This window comes from Ictidomys tridecemlineatus, chromosome 10, assembly GCF_052094955.1.
Source record: "Ictidomys tridecemlineatus isolate mIctTri1 chromosome 10, mIctTri1.hap1, whole genome shotgun sequence".
NCBI classification, from domain to species: Eukaryota; Metazoa; Chordata; class Mammalia; order Rodentia; family Sciuridae; genus Ictidomys; species Ictidomys tridecemlineatus.
In genome coordinates, this window is record NC_135486.1 from 96,728,596 (window position 1) to 96,746,108 (window position 17,513).

Consider the following 17,513-nt stretch of genomic DNA (forward strand, 5'->3'; position numbering starts at 1 on the left):
GCCGCCTGCCTGGAAAGAGTCATGCTATGGTCATTATAGCATCAAATCTCAACAACAAAGGGCAGTAGATGTATCTCATGCAATGTATTATTGTAATGAGTACACTGAAATTTACAAATCATAAACTGACTTTAAAATAAATGTAAAGGTTTTGATTTTGATTGGAAACAATGCATAGTCAAATATTTTATATGTACACCTGTAATTAGAGTTGATTCAAGGTTATGCCTTTTGTTAAATTACTCATACTGATCTGTGGTCTGGCATACTAATTCAAGGGGCAAAGAAAAGAGGCAGCAGATCTGGGGAGCTGCTGGCACTAGTTGGTGACCGTGCTCCTGACGTGGATAGTGGGCCTGAGAAAATCATGTAGTTATCCCTTGCTATCCATGGGTGATAGCTTCTAGCCCCCCCACTCCATGGATACCAAAACCCACAAAGCTCAAATCCTTTATATATAACATGGGTTAATATTTGCATATAACCTATGCAATCCCCCTGTATGCTTTCCATCATCTCTATGTTATTTATAACACCTAATATAAAGAATAAGCTCTATAAATAGTTGTTGACTGTACTGTTTAGGGAATAAGGACAAGAAATTTACGTGTTCAGAACAATTTTTTTCTGAATATTTTTGATCCACAGTTGGTTGATTCACAAATGTGAAACCTGTAGACATGGGGGGACCAACTGTATACTGAGGCTAAATAACGAGTGGGAGTCTAAGGAAATTTAATAGGAACTAGTAATAAGTCCTCTTTTATCTGGGAATTGTTTTCCTTTTTGACTGAACTGGTTTCTGGGAGGACACATGAAGCAGAGATTGAGCAAGAAGCAGAGATTGAGCAAGAAGATAAACTACACCTTTATACATAGTGAGGTGACAGGACTCACAGGTGGCTTTCATTCTCAGATCTTTTCCAGGGACTCTAGAAGGATGGATATATATATATATATGGTGTAGATGAACATAATATCTTTATTTAATTAATTAATTTTTATATGGTGCTGAGTATTGAACCCAGTGCTCACACATGCTAGGCAAGCACTCTACCCAGAAGGGCTTTCTTGAAGCATAGTCCTTTTGACTGAATTTTTGCCAGAGTACATCTGCCCTATGTGCATAATACTTGAGTTTTTGTAGGGAGAAGTAAGTTGGTTTAATGGTGTTGCAAATTGACATGAGTTATTTTGACCATTGAAAGCTGTCCTGTAAATATTTTGAGCCTCCAACAATTATAGGCATATGGGGGCTACATGTTTGCCCACTCTCGTTCCCTGGTGATATGTTGCAATAAAGAAAGTCTCACATGAATTCTGCCTCAAACACAAACATCTGTTGGCCAACAGGCACAAAAAGAGACATATTCCCTTGCTGCAGGCTGGACGGCGGGGCCCGCGTGAGCCTTGGCTCCGCTTCTGCCCGCTGCTGTTTTCACCTGCTGCCTTCCTGCTGGGCGCTTTCGCGGGTCGCTGTCAGTGCACGCCGGCTTGCGATGCTGCAATCCGGCTGAGCACAAAAACACAAGCCAGATGGAACTGAAACAAAGTTTTATTTTGTGAGAGGCCGTGTGCGTCCCCCTAACAAGCCGGTCCACACACCCACACACGTGTGTCCCTACCGGACCCGGGGGGCTCCACTTCCCCCGGAACACCCTCCTACCATCCTTCCCCAACCAATGGGAACTCTCCAGGAGTCTTGTAACTTGAGTCCCCAAATGGGCCTAAGTGAACAGTAGGAGCCCAATTTCCATATGAATGTAATACTTTGCAGTGGCTCCTAGCATCTGCCCCCTTCTGTTTAATTAAGCAATGGCAATGTGGCTAGGGACCGTGCCTGGTAGGTTGTCCAATTTAACATGTGGTTCTTACCCGTCATGGGAGAACTGACTTTTACACGTCAGTTTCCTGTCTTAGGTTGAATCCACTGTAATCAGATCAACCCGTCACTGACTACCGGTCTAGCATAGCCATGCTTGTGGATAGGCCTAAGCACCAGTGGGGGGGTGAGGTTCTTGCCTCACCTCTGTTGGCCCCCAAATTTAACTTTGGTGCCAGTGGGGGGGTGAGGTTCTTGCCTCACCTCTGTTGGCCCCCAAGTTTTAGACCATCACTAGTAGAAGGGAGGAAGATACAGAAATGCCACGACACCAAGCCAATTGACGGCTCCTTAGGAAGAACAGTAACACTGGTGACACAGCAGCTAAGATATTTCAGCACTACCATAATTCACTGTATCAACAAATAGAGCACAATGCATACAGGTGATACATAGTCCAGGCAAGTTGTGTAAGCAGTTCAAAGTGGAGGAGTCTATCAATATGTCCATTTCCTCCCAAAGTAAATTAAGTCCTTGATTGAGCAGTTCAAAGTGGAGGAGTCTGTCAATATGTCCATTTTCTCCCAAAGTAAATTAAGTCCTTGATTGAGGATACTTATTGAGTTATATTGATTGATGTATCAGTTTATATAGTTTACTGTGATAGCTATCATAGAAGTTGTAGTTTGGTTTTATCTTAGTCTTCACCGGCATTGGGATGGAGATGGGAATTCTGGCCATGGTGCTAAAGAGACATTATCTTGAACAGAATTGTTAAATATAATGAAAAGGAAAGGTGAAAGTAAACAAACAGATCTGTTAACCACCTTTAAAAGCAAAATTTATAACAGCTGTTTACCTAATTTAAATTAAACCATATAAGTCACGTGATTTTTTTTTTTTTTTTTTTTTTTTTTTTGGATCCATTTATATCTATTTATACATGAGCGCTCCTTATAAATGAAATATGGACATACACACATACAGACATACAACACAAAACAGTGCATACATAACATAGAACATATAGGACAATAGTAAATAAAGGCCTTGTAGCTATACCTAGGTGAAATCTCCATTGCAATGTTTAAAAACTTTACAGTTAAAAAAAAATAAAACACAGTCAAAAAATAAAACTGATCAGAAAAACATTAACCTAGGTTTGTATGAGCTCAAAAAGAAAGAGAAAATAAATAAATAAATAAAATAGAACCTTATGATGTGGGAAAAATGTAATAATAAAATAGATATTGAAAAAGGTACCGTGGTAAATCACTGTTGTAGATGTAAGAATAGCCAAGCTGGAGCTCTGGATATCAGCTGTTATGGATTTGAGTCAAATCATCTTCTTTTTCTGTAGAAATTGTTTTAGTTAATCTCTCTGGAATCCAAATTGGTTGCTGTTCCTCCTGTGGAAAAACACAGACGGAGCCCCGACTCCAGACTATTACTGGGTCCGGACCTTTCCATTGTCCTGTTAGAATATCTTTCCAAAGTACCTTAGGCTTATGTACATTTTTCGGATACATATGTCTTTCCGCAGCACTAAGTCCTGATGAATCCAAATTTAGAAAGTTTAGAGTAAAAAGGGTTATTTTAAGTTTATCTTTGGGGGATATATACCCTTTTCCAATTCCTTCCTTTTGTTTTAATAAGTACATTTTAATAGTTTGATGAGCTCTTTCAACTATGCCTTGACCCTGTGGATTGTATGGGATTCCTGTTATATGAGTAATGCCAAATGATGAGCAAAATTGTTTAAAAGAGTTAGACGTATAACCAGGAGCGTTATCAGTTTTTAACTGTTTAGGAACACCCACAGTGGCAAAATTTTGTAAGCAATGAGCTATAACATCTTTAGTTTTTTCTCCGGCATGAAGGGAGCCCATTAAAAATCCAGAAGAAGTATCAACTGTAACATGTAAATATTTTAATTTTCCAAATTCTGGCAAGTGTGTAACGTCCATCTGCCAAATATGGTTAGGTATCAGTCCTCTAGGATTGACTCCAAGATTAACTTGTGGTAAAAATGTCACACAATTTTGACATTGTTTTATTATATGTCTGGCTTGTTCCTTAGTTATTTTAAAACGTTTTTGTAAGGTATTAGCATTGACATGGAACCTTTTATGAAAATTTATAGCTTCTTCTATTGTGGAGAAAATATGTATGTCATGTGTAGATTTATCTGCTAGTTCATTACCCAAACTAAGGGCTCCAGGCAACCCTGTATGTGCCCTGATATGTCCAATAAAGAATGGATCTTTTCTGTCCCAGATTAGAGTTTGTATAGCAGAAAACAAAGAGAAAACAGTAGAGGAAGGAGAAATCCTACCAGCATCTTCAAGGGATGTTATAGCATTAACTACATACTGGCTATCAGAGAATAAATTAAATACAGAATCTTTGAACATCATAAAAGCTTGTAATACTGCATTGAGCTCTACCTTTTGAGCTGATTGTTTGGGTACTAAAAATGTAAAAGTTTGATCAGGGGTAACTACCGCTGCTGTACCATTGTTTGACCCATCAGTGAATATATTTGGAGCATTCATGATAGGGTTTTTTTTTGTCATTTTAGGAAAAACTACAGGATGCTTAGACCAAAAGGACAACAAGGGATTAGATGGCAAGTGATTATCAAATGAGACACTAGATTTACATATGATTATTGCCCAAGTATTTAACTCATTAGCTAACTCATCAATTTGATCCATAGTATATGGAGTAATAATTTTATTGGGAGAAATCCCAAACACTCCCTTCGCTGCTTTTATCCCTTTGAGTATTAATTGTCCTACAGCCTCAGGATATCTAGTAAGAATAGTATTAGGGGAATACGATAAATGTATCCACAATAATGGACCTTCTTGCCAAAATACTCCTGTAGGAATATTTTTTGTTGGTAGTACAATAAATAATAAAGGCAAACTTATATCAATTCTATCCAAATGCATATTTTCCATATATGTTTCAATGATTTTTAATGCCTTTCTTGCTTCAGGCGTTAACATGCGGGGTGAATTTGGATCTGATGGACCTTTTAGGATATCAAATAAGGGTCCTAATTCTCCTGTTGGTATGCCTAGGTAAGGCCTTATCCAGTTTATGTCTCCCAATAATTTTTGAAAGTCATTAAGTGATTTGAGTTGATCTACTCGTATTTGAATTTTTGGTGGACGGACCATGGTTGAGGATAATAAAACTCCTAAATAATTAATTGGAAAATTTAATTGTACTTTATCTATTGCTATGTCTAGATTATAATTTTTTAGTAAGTTTGTAAGTGTGGCATAACATTCTAGCAATGTGTTCTTATCTTTATGTGCTAATAACACATCATCCATATAGTGAAATATTTGTAGTTCAGGATTTTGATTTCTAAGTGGCTGGATTGCTTTATTAACATAAATTTGACACATAGTCGGGCTGTTCGCCATCCCCTGGGGTAAAACTTTCCACTCATATCTCTGATCAGGACCTTCATGATTTAGTGCAGGGATAGTAAATGCAAAATGTGGACTATCCTCGGGATGAATTGGAATTGAAAAGAAACAATCCTTAATATCTATAGTTAACACATGCCAGGTTTTTGGTAAAGCAGACAATTGGGGAATCCCTGATTGAGCAGGTCCCATAATAACCATCTCATTATTAATGGCTCTTAAATCTTGTAATAATCTCCATTTACCAGATTTCTTTTTAATGACAAAAATGGGAGTATTATGGGGAGATACGGAAGGTTGTAAATGTCCTTCCGCTAATTGTTGTTTGACCAGATCGTGGGCTACTTGTATCTTTTCTTTAGTCAGGGGCCACTGAGGAACCCACACTGGTCTTTCTGATTTCCATGTAATTTTGATTGTCTCAGTGGCCCTTTTTGAAAACCCAATCCATGTTTATTTATTTCTTGATCTATTTGAATTGGTGCTATCATATCTTGATCTTGTTTCCTTAATCCTTTTTCTTTTCTAAAGCCTTGTTTAGCCCTACTAGTGGGCGCGTTAGAATTGACGTTATTTGTTAATGTCAATCCTAATTGATCTAGGACATCCCGTCCCCATAAATTTATGGGAAGATGGTCCAATACATAAGGCTGTATAGTTCCTTCACATCCTTCAGGATCCCTCCAATCTAATACCATAGCACTTCTATGGGGGTTAGTTGCCACTCCTAGGCCTCGAAGCGTTTGAGTGGCTTGTTGCAATGGCCAGTGCTTTGGCCATTCCTGACGAGATATGATGCTGAGGTCAGCACCTGTGTCCAGCAGCCCATTAAAATCATGTCCTTGAATATTTAATTTTAGCATTGGGCGAGAATCTAAATTTAAAGAAAGCATAGCCCAATCTACACCTGTGGAGCCTAATCCCTTGGAACCTCTTTCTACATTACAACTGGAAAATTCATCATGTAGGCTGGGTATTATTAATAACTGTGCTATTCTATCTCCTGATGAAATTACGGATATACCTCTTGGAGAACTGGCTATAATTTTTATTTCACCCTCATAATCGGGATCAATTACCCCAGGACTTATCATAAGTCCTTTTAGTGTAGAAGAACTGCGTCCTAATAATAAGCCTACTGTTCCTTGGGGAAGAGGTCCTTTTATTCCTGTGGGAATGATTTGAACTCCCATCTCTGGAGTTAATACTGCTCTGGCAGAGGCACAGATGTCCAACCCTGCGCTCCCTCTAGTTTGTCTGATGAGGGATCTGATGGATAGTGCGTCCTGGGCACTACCTTGATGGTGCTGCTGGGTTCCTCCATTGCCCCGTATATTTGTGGCTTTGGGCCCCGGGGCATTGGGCCCTCCAATTCGTTTTTTGACAACGGGGCCTGATACCTTTCTCCACGATATTGTGGGTAGACACTTGGTCTTTGTTCATTTTTTGATAACGGAATACCCTCTATGGTGGTTTGAGAACGGCATTCATTAGCCCAATGTCTCCCTCTATGGCATCGTGGGCAAATACCCGGGATTCTACTCCTTTGATACCTAGCTTTGTTAAACCCTCCTCCTATGGGGCAATTTCTTTTAAAATGTCCTTTCTGATTGCAATTATAGCATGTTTTTGGTTTGGTATCTAAAGCCTGTTTTACTTCAGCTGCCATGACTTGTCCTTGTTCATCAATGTCGCTACATAATTTAATATATGTGTTTAAATCTCCATGTTTCCACGGTCTAATGACCTCTTTGCAGCAACGATTTGCTTGGTCATAAGCCAGTTGTTTTATAAATGGCATTGCCTGTTCTGTATTTTCAAATGTCTTAGAGGCTGTTTCAATAAGTCTAGCTACAAAGTCAGCGTAGGGCTCATTAACTCCTTGTGTTATCTTAGATAGTTGACCTTGTAAATCCCCTTGTCCCTTCAAAGTTTTCCATGCCTTAATTGCATTCATAGTGATCTGAGCGTATACGCCAGGATCATATCTAATCTGTTGCCTCTGACCCTCATAAGGTCCTTTCCCCAATAGCATTTGAGAATCTCTTTCAGGATAACCTGCTGCTGCATTTCGCCTAGCTGTCTCCCTGCAAAATTCCTCATTGGCAATTTTCCATAATAAATATTGTCCTCCATTTAGCACAGAGTGACACACGCTAGCCCAATCTTCTGGTGTTAAGTCCCAGCTGGTAATAGATTCGACCATTCTGACAGTAAAGGGAGCCGCAGGCCCGTAGGTTTGTACAGCTTCCTTTAATTGCTTTACTATTTTGAAATCTAAGGCACGGTAAACTCGTTCCCTTTCTTCTCCCCGCTCAACTACAGGGCATGCTAACTTTTGGGGTCCTGCCTCAGGATTCTGTTCATCACCTATGGAAACTGAGGGCTGCTCAGCTACAGGTGAAGCTGTTGGTTGAATTACGCCCTCTGGTGATGGAACGGAGTTAGTACTAGCCTCCCTATCTGAGGGTCGTTTTTTCCCTAAGCTTGCCTTCTTCAATTTTTCTTCTGTCTGACTAGCTTGAGGGACCTTTTGTTTTGCTTGACCTAATAAGTTTTCTGCCATAGCCTGGACCTCTAACAATTTACTTAACAGTCTTTCGGTTTGTTTTTTACTAGATTCTAATCTACTATAAAGGTAACGTAACCCAATAAGGTAGGATAGAAGAAAGCCAAAACAGAATGAAACAGAAACGGAGAGGAGAAAAATGATTATATCAATTTTTTCTTTCTCAGGGCCGAATAACTTAAAACCTTGAGCCAACCATTTTTCCCAATTCGCCTGAAAAAATTGTAAGGCTAGAGAGCCTGAAATAAAAGCAGAATAAATCAAAACAAAAATACCCATTCTGTCGCCTTTCCTTAGGGGCGAGCGATATCACTCACCTATAAATTTTGGGCGTTCCCCGTACAAGGGCCACCAAAATGCTGCAGGCTGGACGGCGGGGCCCGCGTGAGCCTTGGCTCCGCTTCTGCCCGCTGCTGTTTTCACCTGCTGCCTTCCTGCTGGGCGCTTTCGCGGGTCGCTGTCAGTGCACGCCGGCTTGCGATGCTGCAATCCGGCTGAGCACAAAAACACAAGCCAGATGGAACTGAAACAAAGTTTTATTTTGTGAGAGGCCGTGTGCGTCCCCCTAACAAGCCGGTCCACACACCCACACACGTGTGTCCCTACCGGACCCGGGGGGCTCCACTTCCCCCGGAACACCCTCCTACCATCCTTCCCCAACCAATGGGAACTCTCCAGGAGTCTTGTAACTTGAGTCCCCAAATGGGCCTAAGTGAACAGTAGGAGCCCAATTTCCATATGAATGTAATACTTTGCAGTGGCTCCTAGCATTCCCTGGTTCTGCATACCGGAAGAAATTTCCAGCTATGTCCTTTTATAGTAGTACCTTGAATGAATAAAAATGAATAAAATGAATAACACACAGGAATACAATAACATTTTAATGGCAAAACCCAGCAAGGCTTCTGATCAAATATGCCAATGAGCCTTCTCTTACATGTGGGTCCAGGACCAAATGGAATGTGAATCCAGGATAATCTTGCTGTATTTCTGTACTTCATTTTGCAAAGGCAAAGATGCTGGTTAGTCATGTCCTTTAAATACCATCTCTTTCTCAAATGAAAAATTATTTCCCAAATCTCATTCTAATTTTGGAAACCCCTGGTTGAGATTTAGCTGGCCTCATTTGAAGCACTTGCTGTGGCCACCCTGACGAAGTTCCTTCAAAGACTGCCTAACCTTTTGAGTAAAGGCTTCACAACTTGCTTTTGAGAGGGAATTCAAGGAAAATGACACTCAAATTTGGGTTTTAGACTTCACAAGGTGAGAATGGGATGCTTGGCACTGACATAGCGATTCTGTGAACCTGAGAGAACGCAAGCCATACAGCAAGAAATCTGGGTCTTTGATGGTACAGAGTCAGGTCCAGTCCAACTGTCATTCAGGTATAGCTACTAAGGTTCACAGTAAAGAATTTAAAAATAACTAAAAAACTATTTTTAACAAACTTGATCCAAACCCTCCTAACCCTGGGAACTCTCCAGGTGATCTCAGAGCTGCACCTCATCCTTATATCCTTCATCTTCCTTTAGCCACAAGAAACAGAAAAGCTTATGCCAGCTTAACATGCAGACACATGCTTTCACCAAACAGACTCCTAACACCAAGAAATGATAAATGTGTGAGAAGGTGGAGATGCTAATTACCCTGATACACTGCATACACATATTGAAATTACACACTGCTCCTCTTAAATATGAACAATTATTATCAGTCAATTAAAAACAAAATTAAAAAACCCAAGCTCTTTAAGGTTGATGGATTCAGTAGTCCAATGAGGCCATGGAGTATCTGGGTTCTTCTCATCTCTGCTTTGTCATCGCAACACAGGTTTCGGGCTGCATGTGGTGCCTCTGTGATTGTAAGATAGATACACCAGTGACATCGAGGATGAGAAACATCTTCGCTTCTCCTCTTCTTATATTATTCCTGCTCATATTTTTCTGCTCTGTCCCCTTGTCTGTCACCCTTTTCTCACACCATTCTCAACTTTCAATTCCAGTTTGGCTCCCTCTCCTGGGCTTGACTGGCATTGGGCCTTTATTTCAATTAAAGCACTTATTAAATATTACTCAGATTTAAAAAAGAATGAAATCATGGCATTTGCCAGTAAATGGATAGAGTTGGAGAATAGCAGGCTAAGTGAAATAAGCCAATCCCCAAAAACCAAAGCCCGAATGTTTTCTCTAATATGAAGATGCTAATTCACAACAAGGGTGGGTGGCACTAGAGAAGAATAGAGTTACCTTGGATTAGGTAGAGGGAAGTGAATGGAGGGTAGGGTAGGGTAGGGAATGTGGGGATAGGAAGGATAATAGAATGAAACAGACATTATTACTTTATGTATATATGTGACTGCATGACCAATTTGATTCTATAACATGTACACTTAGAAAAATGAGAAATTTTATCCCATCTATGTATGATATATCAAAGTTCATAAGTGCATTATACTGTCATGTATAATTAATTAAAACAAATAAAAAATTAAATTTGTATTTGTTTATATATTCTATTCTCCCATTGGACTGTGAGGAGCTTGAGGACAGGGACTGAATGTTTTCTTCTTTTTATCTGTTACAATTAACAACTAGAGCAATGCCTGGCACATAGAAGGTACTAAATGATATTTTTAAATAAGTTAAAGGATGAATTCATAAAGTCAAAATTGGGGAGAAGTTGTGGTGTAGAGTCTTCATATATTTTTATCATTTAATCTTTGCTTAGTAATGTAAATATCTTTGTGATCCATTCATTTTTCTAGAAATTGATGGAAATGCTTTATGATCACATGGAGGGGGTGGAATCCAAGACAACTTGTTGCCTTGAAGAAGAATGATCTATGTATTACTCAGAACTGAGTCAAAAGACCCAGGAAACTTTATGTCGAGTGAACCTGGCCAAAGCAAATAGTTTCCTTTAGATTGTTCTGATAGCCCATTTCCTGGTCCCTCATTGAAATTTCTTGCATGGCAAATAAATACTCTTGATGCTTCAGTTTTTCTATTTGCAAAATGAGGATAATAGCATTTAGAATTCTAGTATTGTATTGAGAGAATGATTACTTATACAGCACTTTAAAGATAAGAGGAGAAAATACAGAATATTAGTTACACAAACAAAGAAACCTTTAAAGGAGGAACAGAAAGAGAGAAAAGGGTGCAAGCAGCTTATTATTCTGACTTCTATAGCAGGTGGAGAAACATATACATGATATTGATCACATTAATGACAGACCAAGCTGTCTTAAGGACATTACCAAGAATGATTTTACTTTTTTTTCCCCCTTACATTTTGGGTTTTACAATCTTTTGGGTTGATTGTTTTTTTCTCTTTGGCAGAGAACTTGATATCTAAAAGATGTTTTCAGTTAATCTGATAATTGTATATGAAATTATGTGATTGTATATAAAATATACAATCTTTCATTTAATGGGTTACTTTCTAAATTTAAGGGCAAAGTCCAAAGCTTATCTATTATTATATCTTCCACAAGTTCTGCATCCATGATTCAACCAATGATCTTTGCTATGGAGTTAGACTCATGATGATTGATTGCATCTGCATTATTTATACAGCATTTTCTTTGTATTAGGTAATTAAGTAATAAGAAGATTTAAAGGATACAGGAAGATTGCATAGGTTAATATGCAAATACTATGCATTTTACATAACAGAGTCCAGCATTGCTGGATTTTGGTATCTGTGGGGTCCAGTCTCCCATGGATACTGAAGGAGACTGTCATGAGAAAAAAAGTAATTTGATTTAGTGAGACACAGTTACAAATAAAGCATTCAGCACATTATTTCTTTTGTGCTTTCAGTAATTTCTGTGAAGTCTAACTTGGAAATTTTTTAAAACCTGCATTCATTCCTTAGGTCAATGGACTTTGGTGGGGGCCTAATATATGCTTTGTTAGGTGCTAAGATGCTACAAAGAAGAAGGTTCTGGTTTTGCATTGGAGTTGCCTGCTGTTAGACAGCAGCCAGCAAATAAACAGCTGCAATAAAAGGTAATAAATACTGAAATGGCACTTAGCATTTATCTCATCTCTAAGGCTTGTGATGAAAAGCTTTTATACAATTATACACACTTTTTATCTTTCTCACTCTATGAAATTTCCATAAACTCTCACTCGGCCAGAGAACAGGGTCATATAATCACAATCTTAAAATTGCCCCATTTTCCTGTCTCATAACTCCCCATTTCCATGCTGACTTTGATTATTCTTGTCTCCTTTTCTCCTGACTCAGACTTAAGCATTAGCATTTCTGCTGTCACAGGGAGTCTGTCTCCAAGGATAATCTTTCTTGCTTTCTCTCATTCATTTATTTATTCATCTTTCCATTGTTGGGCTATAGACTCTGCCAGTTCTGGAAAAACAAAACAAATAAGACGTATTTGCATCTCAGCAGGAGCTTGTAGTCTGGTGCTAGAAGTATGGGACCTTGTGAAGCTGGGCAGTGAATCAGGGCCAGATGGATCTCAACACTGAGCAAGTTATCACCAGGCAAGATAGCTAGAGAAACCTGCTCCAACAGCAAGTGGCAGAGAACCTGAGTCTGACTGGCAGGGTCTGGAGGGATTATTGAGAGTCGAAGGGAAATGAAATTGATAGAAAGAGTGTTAAAAGTGTATATGAGCAGTGGCTTAAGAATAAAATTTGCTTGCTGACTCTCATCTGTTTTTTCCATCTATCTGAGAACGCACATCCCCAAACCTGCAGCCCACCCCAGACTGTTAACTTCAGATAAAAGTTTTGTGTTCCTCAGTTCTTTGGGGACTGACTTGCTAGCACCTGCTCCTGATGGGGACCCAGGCTAGACATCTAGGTCAACTGTCTATTCCTATTCCACAGGTCTTACTCTGCATTTTGGTGCAGTCAATGAAAAAGGCACTTCCTAGATGACCTTCAGGATTATTTTCGTAGGCTTCCAGTCTATCTATTAAATGCCTCTTTTGTTTCAGGCCTTCGAAAGAACATTCTTTTGTCCTGGCTAGTTTTAAGTCAATGTTTATTTGAGGATTTCACTAACTGGTTTTGATGGCTAGTTCTTCACTCTAGAAAGAGTTTATGTACCTGTGTTAACCCATTTTCTGTTATTGTAATTGAAAACATAGACTGTGTAGAGAAAAATTGGGGGCTCAGGCTGTAGCCTAGTGGCAGAGCTACTTGCCTGCCATGTGTGAGGCACTGGGTTTGATTCTCAGCTCCACATTACAAAAATAAACAAACAAAATAGACATTCTGCCTATTTACAACTACAAAAAAATTTTTAAAAATAGATTTATATCTTAACAGTTCTGGAAGCTAGAAGTCCAAGATCAAGGGGCCACATCTGGTGAGAGCCTTCTTGCTGGTGGGGACTCTGTGGAGTCGCTATGTGGTTTGCAGCATCACATGGTGAGCCTGGCTCATACAAGAGACAAGAACCAAATTAGCTTTTATAACAGACCCACTCTCAAGATAACTCACTAACACAATAATTCGTGATCGGATTAATACATTCATGAGGTCAGAGCCTTCATGACCTAATCACCTCTTAAAGGTCCCATCTGATCCCATATGGTTTCATCTCTTAATACATCATGATTGGGATTAAATTTCCATGTGAGTTTGGTGGGGAAATTCAAGCCATAGCAGTACCTCTCATGCTTTGTCTCTGTGGTCTTGATGGTGACACCATCTTTCCTTTTTGCCCGTGTAAGTTACATTATTTCCTCCATTGGCCACAAGCAAAACTCCCTCTTTATGAGTTTAAAGGCTCTTTGTTGAATGATCCACTAGGTTGTTTATTTCTGCCTGATGGAGCTTCCAACTCTTGACTCACTTGCAGGATAACATGATTAACAAATCCCAGCCCAGTCTGGTCACTTCTCCACAGCATGGGGTAGCACAGGCTCCATCTGTGACGGTCCTACATGGATGACAGAGGTCCCCTTTTAAGAGTGACCTTTCAGAAATTCATTGCTAAATTTCACAGTAATAGAACTAAATTACTTGAACAGTACCCAAACCAGACATGATCCCATCCATTCATTCCTTCATCCAACACATATTTACTGAGAATATACAACATGACTGGGCACTGGTCTAGTGGCTCGGTATCCATCCACTTGTGAGAAAAACAGTCTCCATGGAGCTTCCAGCCTATTGAGGCAATGAATAAGTAAGTATGTAGCACATTCTAGATGGTAATAGCTGTAGGATAAGACTCTGAAACAAGAAAAGATGTGAAACATGGGATGGATGGGTGCAGAAGTTTTGAGAAGGTGGCCAGAAACCAGCGCTCTCTGGCTTTGGGTTGATACCCACTTTGTGGTTGTTGCTATTCCTATTATATATGCTGTTGTTTAATTGATGACCAAAAGTTTTAATGATGAAAAAGTTACCATTCTATATCCCAGTTGTTCACAACTTTGTCTGCATCTAGAGTCACTTGTGAAGTTTTTAGAAGAAATACTAATAAAATTAACATCTTAGAAATTTGTACTTAATTGATCAATGGTGGGGAGGTCAGAAACCTCCATGGAGCAGAAGGGCAAAAGCTTGCTTGATCCTGATTTTCAGTATGAATACATACTGTGAAATCAGGGCCTCATGATCCTTCTGACCTTTTGGATTTTAAGCAGGAGGTGTCAGAAAATTCACCACAGGGATAACTGGCTTGTGGTGGCCAAGTGTTCATAGTGATGTCGCTTTTTGATCCTTTAATGTTGACTCTTCCTATCATTGTGAAGCAGAATTCACCAAGTGTTGGATTTTTCACTCACTAATAGGGAGTGTGAGCTGGGTTTAGACCGTCATGAGGTGGTCTAGTTTTATCCTACTGATCATGTATTTTTAAAAAGCTCTTTCCGTTAATTCTAATGCATAATCAAGGTTGAGGACCCTGCTTTACCACACAGAGATGGGAGAATATGTGAAAATCAGTCTCGAAGAACTGGTTATTAGCATTTCTGTGTAACGGGCAATGAAGAATCCTAGTCAACATCATGTGACAGCTTCCTAATTATTCTTTAGCACTCAAAATTTTCTCTCTCTCTCTCTGGCAAACCCAGGGACTTGCACATTCTGGGCAAGTGCTCTGCTACTGAGCTGTACCCTCAGTGTTACCCTCAAAGATTCTTAAGGAAAAGAATTCCCATCAGCTGGTGTGACAGATCTCTGTCATTCCTCTGTCAAGTGAATGGCTGAACAAAATAAGGAGGGGAAAGGAAGTTTCCATGACCCTATGCATTAAGTGGGCAGAGCAAAATAAGATGGGAAAAACGTTTCCATGACATATGTATTAAGTATTTTTAAATGACTCCATCACAATCTGTAAGTCATACCTTGTCAAGTCTCCTTTGAAACTTAAAACAAAAGTTGTCCTGCTTATCAGCACTATACATAGCCCATTTCCCCTCCTCTCTTGCAAATAGAAACAATGGTATCCATCAAATATTATTCTCAAAAGTATAGTAATGTACTTGGCAATTGATGGGGAAATCTTTCAAAACTCACCTTCACATTCCAAGATTTCTTTCTCCAAGAAAAGAGAACTCAGATGGTTCCATGAAGGGAGTCAAGAAGAGAATCTTCTCTGGTTTCAGCCACATGATTTCAGCTGAGGTTCTTCATTTTCCCTTACCAGGGACATTATCAAAAGATGCCCGCTTCAGGGAATTCTCAGTTGTGTTATCTTTTCTTTGTTGCTGGAAATGTTTTCCTCTTGGTCATCACTATGTGACAGTGCAGTTTTGAGGTATTATTCACATTTCCCCATGTCCTTGCAGAAGTCATTAGGCAATTTTTTTAAAACACCCCAGTGATTGGCTTCTCAATCTTTCAACTTCTCAATGTCAAGGAAATTTGGACCTTGTCCTATTTAGTTCCTTGAACTGTTTTATCAGTCACAGTTCTCCCATGAAGTAGAACCAATATAATGTATATAGGTGCAAGTGGTGTCTGTGTGTGTGTGTGTGTGTGTGTGTGTGTGTGTGTGTGTGTGAGAGAGAGAGAGAGAGAGAGAGAGAGAGAGAGAGAGAGAGAGAGAGAGAGAGAGAGAATATGTAAGAAATCAGCTTACACAATTATGGAGCTGATAAGCACCAAATCCACAGGCCATGCCAGCAGCCTGGACACTCAGGCAGGACTGGATGTAGGGTGGTTTTTTTTCCTTGGAAAACAGTCTTTGCTATTAAGGCCTGTAATTAATTAATATAGACAGAAGACTATATTATTAAGGGTGATCTCCTTTACTTAAAGTCAACTGATTGTATGTGTTAACCACCTCTACAAAATACCTTCACAGTTGACAACTAAGACTATCTATGAAGAGAGAAAAGAATCTTGAATTCTGGATTGGAAAATCTGGGCTCTAGATTCCCATTAACTTACTCAACACATATTGAGCCCATTTTTTTAAACGACCAGAGCCCACTTTTACTCTTCTGAAAATTTGGGGATGGGGCAACAGAGAAGTTTCAAAGGCAGTAACATCCCATTTGGCTCTAAAATTCTGAGTCTTTTGAAATAATTCAGTATTCTGAATGTTTTTTCCCCCATCTTAAAAATTTGCACACTCTGTAGTTAAAGATTTTCTGCAGGGGAATCTTAGTGAAAGTGATAGGTGTTCTCTGGGGAAGAATGCATGAAACGGGGACTTATGGAGTAGATTCCAGAAAGAATAGTTTTATGGGGATTGATCAGAATGATTTTAATTGAGGTAATGCTGTAGAATTGTGATCATTGATCCTTTGCTTGAAAGATCTCTGAGTTACTTTTGATTCCATTGCTAGTAGCTCTACCCTCCTAGACCTACCCCTGAACGGTTGCTAGTGTGTTCTTGCTCAAAATAGATTTCTCTAGGACCATTGAATCATTGTAGGCTTAGGTTAGACCCTGGCTGGTGTTAAATATAACTTATAAGTCAAGTCACAAGTCAAGTCACAAAATCTATACATTTGCTGACTTGCTTCAGATGGTTGGCCAAATCTCTATTTCTCTAAAATATGCTTTCCTTTTGACAGCGAAAAATGTTAGATAAATTAAACTGCCACTGAAGCAGTTCTGAATTCACACCTTCTCCTGGAAAGAAGAAATGACCTTAGATCTATAATTAGGAATCAAATCCAAGCTTTCATGTACAGAAGTATTTTTCATTTTCCCCGGATCTCTATTTTATCTTTGACTGAATAATTTTAAAAGGGAGGAAATGGTGAATTTTCAAATGGGTTGCCATAAGAAAAAATAAAAACCATCCACATGGCTGCACACCCACAGCAGACAGGTGGATCTGACAAGGGACATGGGTGTCTTAATGTCAGAGACTCCAACTCAAAACAACTAAGTGTAATTGTTTACGTAATACAAACAATTAAAGTATAAAATTACAGTGTTCCTTGCTAAAAAGTCCAGAGCTGGGGCTGGTTTTACAGTGGTGTGATTCAGTGGCTCAAAGATGACACCAAAGACCAGCTGTTTCCATGTAGCCTCTGCTTTTTTCTAGCATTAGCTTCTTTTAAACGGTGGCTCCATCATGGTGTATGTGGGTAACTGTGCTTGTACGTATGTGTGTGCACGCACATGTGTGAGTACATGGGTGCATAGGTGTTTGTGTCTGGGCACACTAGCATATCCCATCCCTCTTTTGACCACCTTTTTGATACTGTCCTGAGTAGCTTTTGAAG

The 17,513-nt window shown here is 39.3% G+C and overlaps 1 long non-coding RNA gene across 1 annotated transcript; it reads right to left on the reverse strand.

Annotated features, from left to right (window-relative positions):
- Nucleotides 1–8,701: 8,701 nt before the first annotated feature.
- Nucleotides 8,702–15,568, reverse strand: LOC144367393 (uncharacterized). The gene is made up of 2 exons (XR_013426735.1): nt 15,346–15,568; nt 8,702–13,756 (listed from the first exon to the last, which is right to left on the reverse strand). It is a non-coding gene; the product is annotated as an uncharacterized LOC144367393 (long non-coding RNA).
- Between the last annotated feature and the right edge of the window lie 1,945 nt (nt 15,569–17,513).